Here is a 20,990-nt window from a genome sequence, read left to right on the forward strand (position 1 = left end):
TGGCTCTTAATTATTTTTGTGTCCCTCTTTATCTCAATTAATAGTTCTTGCCTTGAATTCAACCTTGTCAAATATTAATATCATTATCCCAATGTATTTTCCTATCTTTTTCTTGACCATTCTAAGGCAGTTTGCTTAGATTTGTATTCTATATAATAGTCTATAGATTGGATTGAGCATTGTACTTATTTTAGTATTTCTTTTCTTTCAACATTTATTGATATAACATATTTTTGGTTTAAATTCTCTGAGTCTACCTTAGATTTGAGAGAGGTCGATAATAAATGGATAAAAATAAATAAATAATCCCAAGCCCTGATAATTTCCACAGCGAAGCTCAAGTTGTCATGATAGAAAGTGACCGGAATGAGCTCGGATGCTCAGAGAGGTTTCTTCAAGTGGATGATGTTTTAGCTTATTCAATAAATTCAGCAAAAACACTCTAATTGCCTTATATATGGTAAACACCCTCTGGATGCTAGGGATACAGCAGTGAACAAAGTTTCTGTTCTTGGAGAGTTTACATATTATTGGAACCTGTGTGATGAAACTTCAGTGCTGAGAAACAGGCAACCGTATAAAGATCTGCCGGAGGGGAACCATCTAAAGCAGAAGAAATATCATGTGCAAAGGCCCTGAGATGGGGACAAAAGCAGAGTGTTCAAGGAATGTGAAGTAATGGGTAGAGCATAGTGAAGAGAGAAGAGAGTGGAGGTAGATGAGTTAGAGAGGTGGGCAGGAGCCAGACTACAGAGGGACTTGTCCACATGGAAAAAAGCAGATTTTATTCCAATCGTGCTGGAAAATTTGAGTCTGATTTATACTTAAGAAAGATCACTTTGGCTTTTCTTTGAGTAGGGCAAGAGCAAAGGCAGGAAGTCCAGCTAGAAGTCTTTTAAATCAGTTCAGGTGAGAAATGATGGTGGCTTGAACTAGGGTTGTAAATGTGAGGATGGTGAAAAGCGGACATATTTGGTGTACATTTTGATAGATTTTACTGGTAGATTGGATGAGGTGAGGAAAGGAATCAAGGATGACAAATCATCCTTGAAACCCACTATTGAGCACATGGGCACTGATGAGGCGATATGAGGATAGGGAACAGGCTCTGGGGACTACAGGTTATACGTAGTAAAAGGGGAACCAACAGCTTTGCTAGAGTCAGAACTGGGTGATTAGTTTTTACATTATTGTTTTTCACTGTGATTTCCATCTTTTCCAATAGGGTCCTTGTTTTTCTTCTGCCAAGCATTTTGAAAATCTGAGAGGTTTATATTCTGCTTTTAATTATTTGAGCAGTTCTCTTTACAACACTAAATAGCATGTCTGAGTGTTTATTTCTCAATATTACACCTTTAAGATAAAAGTAGAAGCTGTAGACTGTCTGCTGTAAGAAATGGATAAGTTAGATCTCTTTCCCTCCATTTCTCAGGAAAGCAGTATTCCTGCTATGCAGGGAAGAGGGAAAGCAGGGAGGTTCATGGTGGGACCTAATGATACCTGAGGCTACCTTCCCCATTGTATTGCAAAATGGTAAATGTTAGTGAAAGACTCCCATATCCTAAACAGGCAGGCTCAGATCCCTCAGAAATGAAAATCTGAGTAACCCAAAGGAGTAAAGAACCCCAACTGTTGGAGTTCTGGCTAAAGACTAAGGGAATCCAGAATGATCAGTGAAGAAGGAAACTCTTAAATACAAGTTATAGTCTTGGGACAAGTTGCAGAAACAGGTACTATAACCTATACCCATGTTTCGTATTAATATGTGGGATGTTGGTAGTAATGAGCCTTACAATTAAATCCATAATTTCAGATCATAAATGAGTTTAAGAGAACTTAAGGAAGACAGTAGGTTAGCCAGATATGCAGGACCTGGGTCTGGGTGAATATATGAGAGAGTTTGGTTTGTCTCCCTTCACAAAAGGTGTGAGTGTCATTTTGGTTGTATGTAAGGAGAGAATATTTCTTTATGTGGACTGTAAATATGCAGAAAAGGGGATATGTATTACTTATTCTATTGCTGTATAACAAATTATCTCCAAACTTAGGGTCTTGAAACAACAAATATTTATTGTCTCACAGTTTATGAAAGTCAGGAATCCAAGAATGGCTTGCCTGAGTGGTTGTGGATCAGGGTCTCTCATGGGATTACAGTCAGGATATTGACTGAAGCTGCAGTCATCTGAAAGCTTGACTGGGGCTGGAGCATCCTCCTCCAAGCTGCCTCTCTCACATGCTATTGGCTGGAGGCCTCAGCTCCTGCCCATGTAGACCTCTTTGTAGAGTTGCTTGGGTGTCTTTTCAACATGGCAACTGGATTCCTCCAGAGCAAGCAATCCAAGAGAGAGAACAAGGAGGAAGCCACAATGCCTTTGTGTCCTAATCTCAGAAGTAACACACCATCAAGTACATGACATTCTATTCATTAGACACAAGTCACCAAATACAACACATATTAAGTGAAGTGGCTCCACTTTTTGAAGGGAGGCATGTCTAAGAGTTTGTGGATGTATTTTAAAACCACTGCAGGGCATATGGTCTGGGAAATCTGGACACATTTTCTTTCTTTTTACTACCCGGCATCTGACTAAGATGCCTATTCAAATCTATGCTTTGTGCTTTCAACTCGGAGGGAGTGCTTCACGGACTCAGGGATAGTTGAGGAAGTATTCACGGCAGTTATGACAGCAGCTACATTCATACTCCTGGGCATCAACTGTCCAGGCGAAATGGTGCTCCAGTGGCACTCACATCGACCATTCGTGTGAAGAGACCTTGGCTCCTCCCCCCTGCGCAGCATCCTTGTTCCTGCCTATTTTCTATGCCTTCCTGCCAATGCAATAAGCTACTCAATACCCTTCCAATAATTGTCTTTTCTGCCTGTTAGCCAGACTCAGCTGCTCTTGCTTAGTACATGCTCTTGACAGATACAAGTATATTAAAGTCCCAGCAAAATATTCTACTCAGAACACCAACAAAGAACCAAGGGCAATGAAATGCCTCAATGCACTTACTGCTAGAAAAAATGACCTTGTTTATTTATTTGTTTACTTGCATGTTGTGTCTATCCACCTGAATGCCAGCTCTATAAGAGATGACCTCCACCATTTTGCATCTTCATGAGCTGGGCAATAGTGTCTGGAACATGGTAAGCACCCAACCAATTCTTGATGAATGAATGAACAAGTGAGTAAATGAATAAATAGCAGTAGTAGTTGGTGAAATAAAGTGGACACTTTTAATATCAGGTTGTATTTCTGCCTTTGACAGAAAAAAATAGTGTGGTTCCATGTTAGGATGAACATTGCATAGACAAAGAGGGAGGGAAATAACGAAGGTGTGACGGGGCAGGGGGGATGTCATGGAATGTAAGGCGGTGGAGGCAGGGAGCGAGATTTTTAAGAAGCTTCTGAGGGGACTGATGAAACTTAAGGATGTTTTCCTGTCAGATGCTCTACATCAGATACCCCTTCGAGATAACCTACAATGACATTCCACATTATTCTTCAAGGCCGTTGAAGTCAAAATCGAATTTCACTTAAATGCATCAACAATTAGGGATGATCCTCAAGGCAGTCCAGATATATTTGGAATATGTTAACTTACTGACAATTCTTGAAACTATAACCTCATTGGAGGAGAAGATAAAATAAAGGAGTAGCAGGGGGCCGGCCTGGTTAAGTGCACGTACTCCGCTGTTGGCGGCCTGGGTTTGGATCCCGGGCGCGCACTGATGCACCGCTTGTCAAGCCATGCTGTGGCGGTGTCCCATATAAAGGAAGATGGGCACGGATGTTAGCCCAGGGCCAGTCTTCCCCAGCAAAAAAAAAAGTAAAAATAAAAAAATAAAGGAGTAGCAGTAAAGTCCAGTATATACTATGGAGGTGTATGGAGGGAAGTAGGGCAGGGCTGAAATGGAAGGCGAGGCCTAGCCCAGGCTCATCCTCCTCTGTGGAGGCCGTGGGGGTAGCAGCAAGCCCCTCAGGGATCCCCAAGGGATACTTAAAGACTGCAGGTCATAATCGAACAACATGCTATGACATAGGTGAAGTGAGCTGGGGCCCATGGGGGAGCAGGGAAGACTTTGCAATTGGGAAGAACAAGAATGAAGTTAAAATTACTCAAAGCAAACAACCCTAATTTTTTAAAAAATAATACTCTTAAGGTGGAATGGAAGATTGATTTGGGGTTATATTATATATTCTATATAAATTAACATCAAACAAAACTAAAATATGTTATTCTCCCCTATGTATATGTATATGTATGCTCATGCTTATTTGTATATTCATATGGCTATATTTTCAAATATTTGCAAAATTATTTGTGATCTTAACACTAATGACTCATGCAAAAAGAAATTAAGTCACAGATGATCAGATTCAGTTTTTTATACAATTGCAGACCCACTAGGAAATTATCCCAAACTGAAATCTGCATGTAGTGAGTTGAATGGTAGCTCCCCCAAAAATGTATTCTCTGGCATCTGTGAATGTGACCTTATTTGGAAAAAAAGGTCTTTGCAGATGTAATTAAATTAAGAATCTTGAGATGAGATCACCCCAAATTGGTTGGGTTGGCCCTAAATCCAATGACAAGTGTCCTTATCAGAAACAGAGGAGAAGACACAGACCCAGAGGGAAAGGCCACGGGAAGACGGAGGCAGGGATGGGAGTGGTCTACAAGAAAGGAACTCCTGGAGCCCCCAGAGGCTGAAAGAGGCAAGGAAGGAGCCTCCCTAGAGGCTCTGGGGGCACGGCTCACCAACCCCTGGATATCGAGCTTCTGGCCTCCAAAACTGTGAGAAAACCAATGCCCGTTGCTTTAAGGCACTGAGTTTATGGAAATTTATAATGGCAGCCCTAGGAAACTAATACACTGCATAGACAAAATTGGTCAGGTTTGAAAATGCAGCTTGTATAGCTTTCAAAATATTAAGCAATACCATCTGTATCAGTCAGGGTTCAACCAGACCTGTAGGAGAAAATGTGAAGAGATTTGTTGGAAGGAATTGGTTTACGTGATCATAAGGAATGCGGAGAGCAGGCTGGAACCCTTGGTACAGGCCGACGCTGCTGTCCACAGATGGACTTGCTTCTTCCTCAGGGAAGCCTCAGCTTAGCTCGTAAGGCCTTTCAACTGTTTGAATCGGGCCCACCCAGATTATCTAGGCTAATCTCCCTTACTTAAAGTCAGCTGACTTTGGACTTAAATCACATCTACAGCACACCTCACAGCATCACTTGGATTAGTGTTGATGGATGGGGATGGTAGCCTCGCCAGCTGACACATGATAAAAACCACCCCGCCATTCCCTAGCTACCACTTCAGGGGGCTGTTTCAAGCCGCTGTGTGGAAGTCTGTGCCCTCATGTTGTTTCCTGGCTTTCTGGTCCAGAGGTTCCTGTTCCTGCCAAAAGTTCTGACCATAACCTCATCACTCATTGTCCCCATAGCAGCAGAAGACCTAGAATTCAATTGAGACCAAAACTTGGTTAAGAATAGAGGTGGTACGTCAAGAGAAATCTGACAAAGAGGTATAGTACTGAGAAGGGAATGTCGAAATAATCCTGCAGTTCTTTTCACCCCTCCTAGAGTGGACTTTTCCATTGAAGAACCAGAAGGTCATTTTCCCTCTCTCACTTCCTCCTCACAGGGGGGGCAGCCTTGTGTAACTGAGACCCTGGATCCACGGACAACATAACATTTTTATTTTCAGGGCTAAAAATAAAGAGTTGTTGCCCAGGAGGAAGAGGTCAGAGTCAATTCCTGCCAGGGTTCTGTGAAGGATTTAGACGAGAGGTTGCAAGTCGGCAGCAGTAAGCCTGGAGACAAAAGCCAACCCACTAAAGAGGGTGGCGCAGAAAGCTGGAAAGAACTGGGTACCAAACAGCACCACTGAGCAGCCAAACTAATGCCAACCACGCCTACCCCTAGACCCCTGCTTACACAGGAAAAACACTCAGGTCGCATTGAGGTAAAGCCAATGTTTGTGAGTTTTCTCTTATTTGCAGAACAAGAAATGTGGCTGGTCAGACAAGAACAACACCTTCCACAAAGTCTTTCCTGTTGCCTCAGCAGGTTGTTATGCGAATTAAATGAGCTAATGCATCTATAAAGAAGTACGAACATAAGGCATTTTAATATAGTGCCCAGCACAACGCCTCACACATGACCGCTACCCAGGAGATGTGTGCTTCATTGCCCTGACTTTTACCACAGCACACATAAGCAAGTGGTTTACTCGTGAGTTTACATGTGTCTTTTCCCTACATAAGAACAAATGAAAAAAAGAATTGAAATCAAAATATTTGTATTTTTTGCTTCAGGAAAGCAATGATAAATTTGATTTATCACCAAAAAAAGAGAGAATATTAGTGTTTGTGAATTAGCAATTTTCATCCAAATATCTATTTCCACTTAATGACAGATTTTGAAGGAGGGATTCAGCAAGGTATAGAGATATTCACAATGCCATGCTAGTCCATCTAACTGGAAAACTGCAGAAGTTACTTTGCACAGTTCATTTGCTGGCTCATTTTGTGTAACCCAGGAGGAAACTTTGGATCCCTGAGATACAGAAACCAGAAAAAAATACGTACGCCCCTAGTGAACCTTGGAAGGTCATCAAAGGGCATCTCTCTGCCTCAGGCCAGCCTCAGTATAAACCACCCGCGGGAGAGGAGTGCCCGCCTCGCCTGTCAGGCCACCTGCTCCTCATTAATCAGGATGACCAGAGTCAAACGTGCCCTCTCGAATTCTGACAGACTTTCTGGTGCATGATGACAGCATTTTTCCTTGGATCATGAAAGTGTAATGTATTTAGTCAAGTTGCAATAGCAGATTATGACTTCATGCAAACCTTGAGAAGTTGCCTCCTACTCTCTGTTATGCCGTTATATAAACTTTACTGGTTTGAAAAGAATTGTTTGCCATAATAACTGAACCCTTTCACATTACCACTTTTTAGAAAGATCAGCATTAACTGGAGGCAGTTATCACAGTGATTAAGCACAGAGGGCATTACTTGGTTGAATGTCCAACTTTATCACTTAGCTGTGTGGCCTTATGCAAGTTAATTACCCTCTCTGTGTCAGAATTTCCTCATCTGTCAAGGGGAATGTATTAATCATGTTTTTTATTTTCTATATTTCCTCATGCTTTGACACCTTGGGGCCTTGCTGGCCGGGGAGAAACTGCCCCTCCCAAGGCTATCTAATTGCTAGAGAGAGCAAACAAATTGCCTCAGAGTGTCACATGCCAATGAACCAATCCAAAGCCCATATCCCCAACCACCTCCTCTATCTAGCTCTCACACACCAAGCCAATATTTCCCCTGCCCTAAATCACCCAAGGGCCAGGTACTGGACAACTAGAAACCACCTCTGTAGCACAGAGCCCACCAAAATTACCCGTGTATCCAATCCTGAGTTTGCTCAGACTCGCCTCCCCTGCCCCCATTCCTTCCTGCAGGAACCACAATCAAGTCTCTGGGCCATGCGTTCTCTTTCGCTCCTCCTGCCTCCAGGTTGACCCTGGGGCTTCTCCGTGTGGCCCTGCGTGGCACGCTCCATCCTCTTGAAAGCTGTGAGGAGTAAAACTTCTGTCAATGGCATTGATCTCTCTGTGTTCTCATTCAGTCACCCTGATAAATTAAATCCTGGGTACAAACGAAACAGGGGGATATTGAGGGCTCCCCCTTTAAGGCCAGTATGAGGATTATGCAATTGAATACATGCAGAACAGCGCCTGCTGCCTTGTACGCCCCTCAGGGGTTCACTGTTACTAACCCCGCCCATGTTGCTCCCTTTCCTAGGAGGGAGAGTCTAGAATACATCCTCACAACCACTGCCCTCCTCTAGGATCCTCTCATTCCTCACCTTATGATTACAGGCTCCCTGACTCCAAACCCTGTCTTGCCAGCGCTGTCCTCCTTAAAATACACTTCTTCCTTCTCTCTGACTCCCAGCCTCCTCCTAAAAGCCTATCACCTGGTAGACCAAGACCAAGAGTACACATTTCTCCCCAAGAGGGCCTGGGGCTGGCCCATCTCCTCCTCCTTGCTCAGCACACACAACTCTCCCGAGGCCCTGTGGTGATTCAATCATGTGCCTCCCAGATATCAGCAAAGGTGTTGAATATGTCACTCTGCACAATAACGTTTCAAACCCAATAGCTGCAACAGCTACTGGCAGAATTTAATAGTCTCCTTGAGCCAGGGCTTTACTCGCTTTCATTTCAATTTTACACCTAGTACAACTCTTGAATACAGGTACAAGTAAGAAAGCCACTGCACAGAGAATTTAAATAATCTACCCAAAGTAACACAGCTATTGAGCGACTGAGCCAGATTTCAAACCCAGGGCTTCCTGACTCCTAGCCACGCCCTTTTCACATTGCTTGTGTGAGCTGCTATTAATATTGTTGGGGTGTTTACCATTATTGTCACTGGTCTTAGCACTTTTATGCTTCTCCATTACTTGCCAACATGACAGAAGTAGCTTTTTTGTATCACACTGGCTATTCTTCCCACCAATAAAGACTCCAAGTTCTAGTGTAAGCAACCCAGACCACTTCCATTCAGAACACCAGCAAGCCAGAGTCTTCCTGTCAAGGTTGCTTCCATAAATTACCTCTTCTCTAGCCTGTACTATTTATTGTAAAATCATTGATTCTTAGATACCGTTTTTTTTTCTCTGATAGAATAGTACTAGAAATAAAACAGCAACAATTCTCCATGTATGAAACATGGAGATTGAGAACTACTTGTTAGCCAATTCCCAACAGAAATAAAACTTTCCCATTTTATCACGCAGATAAAATTATCCAGTTAATTGTGGAAATTGACTCGCCTGATTTTTAATTAGACTTTCTAGGCAAAAATATAAACGCTTTGGGGGCCAGCCAGTGGCGTAGCAGTTAAGTGCACGCGCTCCGCTGCGGCGGCCCGGGGTTCGCAGGTTCAGATCCCGGGCGGGCACTGAGGCACTGCTTGTCAAGCCATGCTGTGGCAGCATCCCATATAAAGCAGAGGAAGATGGGCATGGATGTTAGCCCAGGGCCAATCTTCCTCAGCAAAAAGAGGAGGCTTGGCATGGATGTTAGCTCAGGGCTGATCTTCCTCACCAAAAAAATATATATAAGTAAACACTTTGGGTTTTCAAGGCATTTTATTTATTTTGTATAAATGTAAGAAACTGTTTTTATAATAATAAGACTGTAAGTTGATTAAAGCGTTTTTACGTATCGTCAGGGTTGGAGTTTGAGCCTTCTTTGGAGCAATTTATTTCATTCAGAAAACTGCTCCAGTCCATAGGAGCACACAGGACCCCTGACTCAAGCCACAAACCTCAAGTAGATGATGTCTTGAAAGGCAGCAAGCCATGGATAAGCAGAGAAAATTCTAACATCAGCTGTAAAGGCTCATTATGGTTAGAATGCTCACAGAAGCCTAACTGATACAGGGACTTCTTTAACCTACTTTTCCAAGGGAATAAACCAAGGCTCAAAGCTGTTGATGTGCTGGAAAGCACATGGCCAGCTGATGAGCCACACTATCTTTCAATGCAAACAATCATTATCAATAATACTTAGTGTGAACAATCCTGTAAGGGCAACACTCACCAGATGTTTGTCAGGGCCTTTAACACGCCAGGTGCTGGCCAAGCCTTGAGGTTACTGAGAAAAGAGACAAATTGCTACATTCAAGAAATTACAGCCTAGCAAGGGAGCCAGGCATGTAAAAGTCTAAAACACAAGAGGATGGTACAACAGAGGGATCTTCGGGTGCCATGGAGCGTCGGTGGAGACCTAATTCTGTGTGAGTGGTAGAGAACCTTCACCAGCGCAGTCTGTGCCTACTAATAGATCTACAAACCCGTCAGTAGCAGACGGAAAATTTTTCTTTTCACTTGTGTTAAATCCAACCACACACTGTCCAACGTGCCTCTCCGGCCTCAACTCTGAACACACTCATTTGCTGTGTCCCGCCACACTGATCTCCTCCTGCCCCCAACGCCCCGCCCGGGCACTCCTACACTTGCTCTCTCAACCGGCCTCTTCCTTCCTCTCCCCTCTTCCTCCTCCTGGTTCTCGCCTGCAGGCCTTTGCCAGTGCTGCTCCCTCTGGCCCAAGCACGTTCCCCACAGGAACAAATGGGTCTCCGGAGAGACCCACTCTGGGTCTAAAAGCCTCTCCAGCTCCACCAAGACCATGGGAGTGCCCCTCTCTCTGCTTCCTTAGCACCTCAGTGACCTTGCCCTCTCTTTCCTGCCCCAGCAGTGACAGCTCTGTGAATTCAGGGACCACGCCACCAGTGCCTAGGACTAGGTCATCGTAGGTGCTCAGCAAGCAGGAATAAAAGCAGCTTTTCGATAATTAATATCAAAATTCTGTTTCCACTTAATTGCACAAACAGAATGGCATGTCCCTTGCACTCCATAATTCTTTATCTAAAATGTACAGTGCCATTTATAATTGCATCAAATGAATAAAATACCTAAGAATAAATTTAACCAAGGAAGTGAAATATCTGTATACTGAAAATTATAAGACATTGAGGAAAGAAATTGAAGACACAAATAATTCTAATTATTATCTTTCATCAGAAAATATTTGCAAATTACATATCTGATAAGGGGTTAACATCCAAAATCTATAAAGAACTCATACTACTCAACAGCAAAAATCAAACACTCTAATTAAAAAATGGGCAGAGGATCTGAATAGACATTTTCCCAAAGAAGACATACAAATGCCAATAGGTACATGAAAAGGTGCTTGACATCACTAATCATCAGGGAAATGAAAATCAAAACTGAGATATCACCTCACACCTGTCAGAATGGCTATTATCAAAAAGACAAGAAATAACAAGGGTTGATGAGGATGTGGACAAGAGGGAACCCTTGTGAACTCTTGGGAATGTAAACTGGTGCAGCCACTATGGAAAACAGTGTGGAGGTTCCTCAAAAAATTAAAAATAGAGCTACCATATGATCCAGCAATTCCACTTCTGGGTATTTACCCAAAGAAAATAAAAACACGCACTCGAAAAGATATCTGCACCCCCATGTTTATTGAAGCATTATTTACAATAGCCAAGACATAGGAGCAACCTAAGTGTCCGATAATGGATAAAGAAAATATGGTTACACACACACACGCTCACACACAGAATGGAATACCATTTTTCCATAAAAAAGAACGAAATATTGACATTTGCAACAACACAGATGGACCTTGAGGGCATTGAGCTAAGTGAAATAAGTCAGACAGAGGAAGACGAATACCATATGATCTCACTTATATGTGGAATCTAAAAAATAAAAACAAAAAGCCGAGTTTATAGATACAGAGAACAGATTGGTTGTTGCCAGAGGTGGTGGGTAGGGGGTAGGTAAAATTGGTAAAGGGGGCAAAAGATACAAACTTTCATAGAATAAATAAGTCACAGTGATGTAACATACAGCGTGATGACTATAGTTAATAATACTGTATTGTATATTTGAAAGTTGCTAAGAGAGTAAATCTAAAAAGTTTCTCAACACAAAAAAAAAAATTGTAACTATGTGTGGTGATAATGTTAACTAAACTAGACTTATTGTGATGATCATTTCACAGTATACACAATTATCAAATCATTATGTTGTACACTTGAAAATAATATAATGTTATATGTCAATTATATCTCAATTAAAAAATGTATACTGTCAAAAAAATGCACACTACCCAAGATTTAGGCTTCTTCATCAACTGTGAATTAGAAGATGCAAAGACTCCCCAAGTTCCCAAGGCAGCAGGATCTGTTGGGCCACCTTGACGGTATTCAAGGGTGCATCAGGGTTTTCTATGTCTCCGAAAAGCTTTGAGCTATATCTGGTATAGCATACGTGCAAGGTATTTAGATATCAAGCACCCTTTTTGTATGATAGCAATAATGATTATGAAGTGAGATAGAATGTACTTGCCAACTGTGAATCAATACAAACGTGAGGGAACAGGAGCATCGGGACTCCACCCGGCCTAGAGCCCTTCAGTTGCCCCCCAGCACTAGTCCATTCCAGACTAGTGTCCCTCCTTCTCCCCAGGCCTCTCCTAACCTAGCTGAATACCCTACAGGGATCAAGAAAAATCCCTCACCCCAAGAAAGCCTGTAAGTTTAGCAGCAAACAACAATTAACACAAACGTCAAGCCACTCGGAGCGTGGCGCGCTCCCACCTTTTCCAGCCTGGTTGGTTGTCTTCGGGCCTCCCCAGCACTCCCCAACGATGGGCTAGAACCTGCTCCCGATGTAATGGGAGTGGGGCACCACGCTCCTCCTCATCAAGTGCCGGAGCACAGGGAGAGGTCCAGCACCCCAGGAGGAGGCTGCTTTAGAGCTGACTGCCTGGGTCAACTCCAGGCTCTGCCTCTTCCCAGCCAGGTGAACTTGGACATGTGAACTAACAGTTGGTCCTGATCCTTCATCTGAAAAACTCGATAATGATAAAACTTTCTTTGTAAGATTTTTATGAGCATTAAGTGGGCTAATGATAGTTTTCTAGATTAGAAAAGTGCCTAGTACACAGTAAGCACTCAATACATTTGCTATTATTATTGGCACCATCATATTCGATTAGTAAGGATTCTTGGTTTTGAGGAAACTAACTCAAACTAGTGTAGGCAAAATGGGAAAAATTTGGCCTCAGGAATTAATAAAACCAGGGCTTGAAATGCCACAAGTACTCTGTCTTTTGTCTATTTTTCTCTTTGGTCTGTTTTATTCTCTCCACTGGAGGCAGTGAATGACAGCCATCCCCCACCTGGGCTCTTGGGCGGGCTCGGGGCCAGCTCTGTCCAGTCACTGGGGACAGGGCATAGGATTTGAGGAAGGTGGTGGCTCTTACTCAAACCTGAAATAAAGGAACGTCCCGAAGAAGCAGGGGCGCTCTTGTACGCAGATGAAAGAGTTGTCAATGACCACTTTCACTGCCGTCTTCTACAAAAGCATTTCATAGAATTAGACCTCTTCCCTTACGGAAGGCTTTCCTCATTCATTCATCCCCACCTTTGTTTGTGCAACAAATATTTAATTCCACGTCTGTTAGGTGCCAGGTACTGTGCTTTGAGGTGGAATCACAGAGATGAAAAAGACATAGCCACTCAAAATTCTGGATTTTCTTTTATCCTTATAGCCAACTATTCAGCTAAAACAAATCCATTTGTTAATAAAGAGGAATCGCTTATGCCCAAGGTTGACGCCTGGCGTGCTCCCTCTGAAACGATGAAGAAAGCAGCTGTTGCTCCACAGAAGCCCCCTTGTCAAGGAAATGGCAAATTCTGACGGCCCAGGACCAGCTGCCTCAGGTCACGGGGTGACATAATCCAGTGAATCCTTCCACAAAGGACGACCGGGCAAGTGTTGGTATAACTTCACCATGAACAAGTGTTTGGAATGTGGAAAAGAGCAACAGATGAAAACACGGAGCTCAGTTCTCTGACGCACAAGCAGCTGCAGAGTCACATGGAGCCCGAGAGAGAAGCCGTGGGAGAGGCCAGGCCAGGAAAGCCAGTGTGAGGCCAGGCCCTGGCCGCCCTTCCACACGCCTGCCCCCAGTTCACCCTGGGACTGCTTCGTCTCCCACCTCAGTCTTTTCCCCACTATTTATTCCTCTAGTGACTATTTCTTGCAGTCTCCCCCTATGAACTGTATGCTTATGTTCCTCAAAATCCATATGTTGAAGCCCTACCCTCAATGCGATGGTATTGGAGGCGGGGTCTTTGGGAGGTGACGAGGTCATGAGAGTGGAGCCCTCACGATGGGATTAGTGCTCTTATAAGAAGAGACATGGAGATGATCTCTCTTTCCACCGTGTGACGATACAGCGAGAAGGCAGCCATCTGCAAACAAGGAAGACAGCCCTCGCCAGGAACTGACCACGCTGACACCCTGATCCAGACGTCCAGCCTCCAGAACCATGGGAAATAACTTTCTGCTGTTTAAGCCAACCGTATATGGTATTTGTTATAGCAGCCTGTATATGAGCTGCCGACTAAGACATGCCCCCCTATTGCCAAGGCTTGTGCTGGGTTCTGGGAGTAGAAAGAGAAGGAAGGCCCCTGCCCCAGAGGAGTACAAAGCCCCCTGAGAAAGGGAGGCACACAACCTGGCAGTGACTACGGCATGTGCATAATGGGGCGCATCTACCAAGTGCTCGGGGAAGAGGACAGAGGGAGGAGGAGAAATGACTCCACCTGTGGGACTCAGGTGTCAACAAAAGATTGTTTGATATTCTCAAGAGTGGCTTCTGTGCAGCACTAACACGTGATTTTCATTTTAAAAATTAATATTTATCTTATTAAAGTTACAAATTTTAAAATCTAATTTTTCCTTTAGTTTTTAATCTGCCAAAGCTTCTTATTTTATAAAATTAATAGCATGACTCTAGCAAATTTTAGCAATCTCTACTAAGGAAACCTTTACAACTTAATTAGATTGCCATAAACAGTTCAAACTTATTTATAAATATAAAATCTTCACTTTGCTTTTAAGTGCTACAATTAAAATTTTCTTAAGTATTTAACTCCTACAAATCTAATAAACTTATTAATGTAGTAATTCTTCAGTTATCTTAAATGTATATCATTTCAGTAAGACTTTAATATAAAACCGCAAGTCACTAACATATTTTAATACAATTATAAGGCTAATTTGTTGCTCCAATATGCCAATTTTTTTTAAATGTCACAAATATCTAAAACATCAATGACGCACAATGTATTTCTCAACACTAAACTATAAATACCACAAGGTTGATTGGTTTCATCCCCTTAAATATTTCTATACTTAATTCACAATCTTCTCAAGATTAAAAGATGCTTACCTCCTAGGGAAACAATCATATAACCCCAACAATTTTGGAGGTAAATTTTTCATCTTGCTGAGGGTGCATACCAACAAGAAATATGAGCTGGGACCTGAGCTCGGAGGCCTCACACATTTTTCCATCTGTTTTTCTGACCTCAACTGCCAGGCTGAACCATACAAAGATGGATTCTACACCTCAGAGAGAGGATGTTTGTGGAGCCCACATTCTAGGGCCTAGGTTTGACTCATCCCCTTATCTAATTCTTTTAATCACTCATGGACGTCTACAACTGCCAATCAGGATGCTACATCACCTAATTAGATTTTGTGTTTGATATCCTAGTTTGTTAAGGTTACGCCTTCTGTGGTCTGAGAGAGCAAACACCAAGCAGACCTCCTAGAGCAGGAGGCACTTGGACTGGGTTTAGTGCACCTCCTCACACCATTCCTCTGGGGCCTCGTGCCTTCTTGCTTTCTGCTCACTGACCAAGACCCCACGGTGGGGGGCCCGGTGGTATGCTGGAGGCAGCTGCACACTTCTCTTCCCAACCCTGCATTCAGTGATATCACATTGGTAGCTTGAAATCAGCCATGGCGGGAGTGTTTACACCGTGAAAATAGGCGGATGCTACAAACAAGGGTTTTCAGGAGCTAGCTGTTGCACACTTACCAGCACACTGTTGTTGGTACCCCAGTCAGGCTCGCAACCTCTTTGGTCAAGTTCTGTATTCTAGGCCCACCAGTTGATTATTTTCTCCTTCCAATCAAATTTGGTCCATGCCAAGTTGGAGTGTTATAGAGCTCTGCACTACTTCTCTAGTGGAAAAGAGTAAACCAATATTAGATAAACTGAGTCACATTAAGATATTAGTGACAGCTGTTTACACGCAAGCTGAGAGAGGAGGCCTCTTCCGTAGGATGGTGGGGACATCATTATGATTTTTTTAAAAAGTACCACCCTTTGAGGACCTTCTCTTGTTGTCTTGATATCTTGCTTTCCACAGTGCTCTCTGTAATGTCTTATTGGTCTTATTGTTGTTGATCATAATCTTAAAAACCAATGTGTAAACCTATGCCTTAAAAAAGGCCACTTCCAAAATGAAGAAAAACAAATCTTTGTAACATCACTTTCCAGAGACAACTGCTTTTACTATTTTGGTTTATTTCTCTATTTTCTATCCATACATATTTCTACGTAGTATTTAAGCACTAGACACATTTATGATGCTTCTCCCCTAGGACTCCTCCAGCCTAAGCAAACACATCTTACACCAAAGTGACCTGACTTCTCCGGCCACTAGACTCCAAGGTGGCCCATTCTGAGGCTGACCAAGGACTTATGAGTCGTGGTCTGACTCAAAACGATGAGCTGAGCCAATTAGTTTAGGAACTTGGAATTAGGAGACTGAGAAATGAAGCTAGTGAGTAATGAAGCTAAGATGAACAGATGCGAAATATAAGAGAAGCTAAGGAAAACATCCTGGACTACGCGCAAGCTGCAATTATGAGACAACAAGAAACATGTTTGAGGAGAGGAGGTTGGCATAGTAGAGAGAAATATGGAGCAGGCGTGCAGGGAGAAGGCTCTGCAGGGAAATCCTAGTCCGAGTAAGGAAACTTATGCTCAGTGATTTTCCATTTTCAATTTCCAAGAGATCTGTCTGTCCTTGATTCCTATGCTTTGATTCTCATGAGACTTCTGAAACATACTTGAAGCCCCTTTTATTTTGAGATGGGTCAACGTTACTGGCAACCAAAAGAGACCTGGCTCATCAATTTAATTTGAACTGACATTTTTTGTTGACTATTATAAAGCATTTCCCCAAGTTATTACATATGCCTTAAATACATAGTTATTAATGGCTAAATAATATTTCATAGTATGCGTACATTGTATAGGAAACCTAAATGACAACAAAGTTGATTACCATTAATGCTATTAAAATTACTCCCTAGGCACTAGGGAAATCTAAGACATGCAATTGGCCAAATGATTCAGGAAGAGCTCCAATATTCTTTCGAGAATCTTTTTACCTACCGAAAGTGGCAACACACACGCACCAGCTTAGTTAGTAGAATTTAGCGTGGAGACATCTAGCCAGCCTTCAAAACATCCTTTAAGTCCTGGTTCCCTAACTGAACCCACTACAGCTGTTTTATGAGGGCACGGTGGGTATTTTCCAGCTCCCCGTGCCATTGTAACCGTGAATAAGGCAGCCGTGGCCCTGCCTGATCTTAGTCATGGAACAAGGAAACCTGGGATAAAGGCCACTGGGCAGTCCAGAGGAGCAGGTTAGGCACACAGAAACAACACGTGCACCTACACCCTAAATGCACATTTTCTTTCTAATAGAAAGATTGAAAGAATATAAAATGGGATTATTGTACTTTATAAGAAAAGTAGAAATGGTATCAGCTCAAAGATTGGCACCAATGCTTGGTAAAACCTCAGGCAAGCTGTGAGGAAGGAATCTGGGCTCCATTCTCTGTTTCAAAATATAGTATCAAATGCTGCTCTTTGTGGGTTTGGTGATTGTTTGGGGGAAATAGCCTACCACCTTTCCCTCATCAAATTTCACCCACATAGTCACTGGAAAATTCTCCTGTAGCTCTCCTTTCCCAACATAACAGGACAGTTAGTCTTTTTAGCTGGGTTTCTCCCAAACTCCTAAACTCACACCAATTCTCCCACAAAATTACACCAATTCAATGTTATCAAATATATCTGAGAGAGAAAACCCGTAAGTGTAAGTGAAGCAGCAGGGGCATCTCTAACTAGGAGTAGCCTTCCTTTTTGAGCTTTGCCTTATCTTTTTTCAGGGAATGGATGACGCCATGACGTAGCTAAACTACCTATGAGGTAAGGGACTTAAAGTTTTAGTGTTTACTTAGTGTTATTTAGGAAGGGTCATGGGCCCACTTAAATCAAAGGTTAGCTGTGAGAAAATGTGAGATGACGTGTGTAAGAGCATTTCATTAAATTTTAAGCAATTTAAAATAAAATGCCTCCCTTTTGCTGGAAAGTCAAGTAAGCAAAAAGGTCCAGCGAGCAGCTGAGACTGGAATATCACAGACTTGGGTTCACGCCCTCTCTACTTGACCCCGGGCAAGGCCCGCACCGCTCTGCGTTTTGCTTTCCTCATCCACAGCATGGTATTATTGACGTCTTATGTATTTCATCAAGGTTAAATATATTCTGTATTAATAATGCCTTCCTCACTAAGTTAATGAGAAGAGTAAATGACATTTTTGATGTGTCTGCAATAAAAGTGGTCTTAATGGGGGAAAAAAAGGCCACTTTTCAGTTGGCCTGACTCAGGGGTTTGATCATTCTCCTTGCTACTCCCCTGATTGAACTACTGCCTCAGATGTGTTCTATTTGGCCTGTACATTTTGGCCAGCAGTGTTTAATAAATAATTTAAACACTTACCAAATTTTGTCAACATTTAAGAGTTGGGAGATTTCACTTGCAATCCAGATTTCTGGCTTCTCTTGACACCTGGAAGATCTGAGAACATATGACCCACATTATCACACAGCCGTGGTCGACAACTAATCCGGGCTGGGAAGCAGGTACTCTTCTTTAAATGGGTTGCACTGGCTTCGGGTCACCACAGTATCTGTCTAACCTTCTTCTCTCACTTACATTTACTCCCTGGAATGAATCTTGGAAATAAAGGTAACATTTCAAGCAGAATGGCAGGCCAATGGGTGCGTTTCTGACACAAGGGAGGCCTTCATAGGAGGAGGATTGACGGTGTCTAATAACACTAGATGTTGCCAGGATGATAAAATTACAGCGTTTTCTAAGACTATTCACTCCAGTGTCCTGAATCTCCATCCCAGGCCACAGATTAGAGCAGCATCTACCCAATGCTTTCTCTTTACACAAATAGCACTGTCTTTCCTTTTCAGAAGAATCTCAGACTGCCTGGGGTGAAAAGGACCTTCATGATTATCTGGTTGAGGATCACACATCACTTGAAACCTCTACAACATCCTTGCCTGAGATTCCCAGTGATCTCCAACCAGCTTAGACAGTCTCACCACCTCCTGATGGAGCCATTCTGACACTTGAGACTATTTTCTTCAACTGGACAGGAATCTGATGCCCATATTATCATTCCAGAATTGTATAGCACGTTATAATTTGCAAAGTATAGTCACAAACACACTCTCATTTAATCCTCAGTAAGATTGAGTTATTATTCATATTATTGCTTCTTTACAAATGAGGAAAGTGAGGCTCAGAGAAGTTGCATGGCTTAGCCAAGGTCACACAACTGGTAAGTGATGGCAAGACATGGTTTTTCTGATTCAAATTTCAATATTCTTTCCATAGAACCATTGGGCTAAGATCTATCCTGTGAAATAACACTGCACACATCTAATTTCTCTTTATATAATAGACCTTCATACATTTAAACATAGATATTATGTCTCTTGTGAGTAGTTCCTATTTCTAGTAAAATATTCCCTGTTCTCTTGACCAAAATTCATTTGAGAAGGTCTCTACACTCCTCACCATTCTCATTTCTTTTTTTTTTTCCAGTGAGGAAGATTGGCCCTAAGCTAACATCTGTTGCCAATCTTCCTCTTTTTGCTTGAGGAAGATTGTCCCTGAGCTAACATCTGTGCCAACCTTCCTCTACTTTGTATATGGGATGCCACCACATACACGGCTTGATGATGAGCCGAGTGTAGGTCCGTGCCTGAGATCCAAACCCGTGAACCCTGGGCCACGGAAGCAGAGCGCGCAAAATTAACCACTATGCCACAGGGCCGGCCTCTCTCATTTCTCTTCTGAACACGATTGTGTTGATTAATTTTATGTGTCAACTTGACTGGGCTAAGAGATGCCCAGATAGCTAGTAAAATATCATTTCTGGGTGTGTCTGTGAGGGCGTTTCTAGAAGAGCTTAGCATTTGAATCAGTATTTGAGTAAAGAAGATTGCCCTCACCAATCAGGATGGGTATCATCTAATCCCTTTAAGGCCTGAATAGAACAAACAAGGCAGAGGAATGGCAAATTTGTTCTCTGCGGACATCTGTCTTCTCCTGCCCTCAGCTGTCAGCACTCCTGGTTCTCAAGCCTTCAGTGTCACAGCAGAAGTTAAGCCGCCCTGTTCTCTGGCCTTCAGATTCAGAACGGATTACACCACTGGCTTTCCACGTTCTCCAGCTTGTCAACTAAGATCTTGGAACTTTTTGGCCTCCGTCATCCATGAGCCAATTCCCATTTTATATATATACATAAAGGCTCAGTTTGAAACTTAGAAGGCTGCCTGTGGTGGGTCCCTAAAGGAGGTCACAGAACAGTCTGAAAGGAGCTGGTTAGGAGCTCGCCGAGTGACACACGGCTGGGTCTGAATGCCTGCTCTGCCACCAGCAGGGGGGCTCCTTGGGCAGCTAGAGCTGGGGGTCCCCATCTATACAGGGCGAATAATAAAAGTACTGTCATTGCAATACAAAGAGCCACGTCAGACAGATGTGCTGACGAACCGCAAACCTCCAGCACGAGTTCCTAGAACAGCTACGAAGCACAGCATCAAACATTAGTTACGTCATCATAGTCCCCTCCAGAGCTCCTCAACCTCGAATGTGCACACAATCACTGGGGACCTCATCAAAATGCACATTCTGATGCGACAGGCCTCAGGTGGGACCAGAAACGCTGCCCATCGTGACCTGCTCCCCGATGAGGCTGACAAGACCTTGCCGCCAACCACTCTGAGAAGAAACACCTGGTCCACTGTGTCCCCAGTTTGCTTGATAAGAACCACCTGGGGCACTTGCTAAATATTCAGATAACCAGGCCTCTCTCCTGGAAATCCTGATTCAGCAGGTTTGGGCTGAAGCCTAGGAAGTTTGGGAAAACTAGAATCTACTCCTCTACCTTTAGGCAAAAGTCAACCATTGCTGAGCATGGACTTAATCAACACTGTCTAGAAAAAGGCAAGTTGGCTCATTAACACAGAACATTCAAATAACCGAGTCAGCAACCAATTCTGTATGGTTTTCAAAGGATGTAAGTGACTTCTCTGTGAATAACAAGGAACTTTCATATTCCTCGCACTGAAGGCCTGTGTGATCCCAGTCAGGCCACCTCTCAGAGGAGCTGGGGTCGGTCGAGTCATTGG

General features: G+C 43.0%; 1 protein-coding gene across 1 annotated transcript in view; it reads right to left on the reverse strand.

The window, feature by feature from the left end:
- Positions 1-18,446, reverse strand: part of SACS (sacsin molecular chaperone) — a 113,819-nt gene extending 95,373 nt beyond the window's left edge. The window contains exons 1-2 of the mRNA XM_058547844.1: positions 18,280-18,446; positions 15,519-15,664 (exon numbers count right to left, since the gene is read on the reverse strand). The gene's annotated coding sequence lies outside the window, so the exon portion shown is untranslated. The remainder of the gene's footprint in view (positions 1-15,518; positions 15,665-18,279) is intronic.
- Between the last annotated feature and the right edge of the window lie 2,544 nt (positions 18,447-20,990).

The sequence above is a fragment of the Diceros bicornis genome, chromosome 9 (genome assembly GCF_020826845.1).
Source record: "Diceros bicornis minor isolate mBicDic1 chromosome 9, mDicBic1.mat.cur, whole genome shotgun sequence".
NCBI classification, from domain to species: Eukaryota; Metazoa; Chordata; class Mammalia; order Perissodactyla; family Rhinocerotidae; genus Diceros; species Diceros bicornis.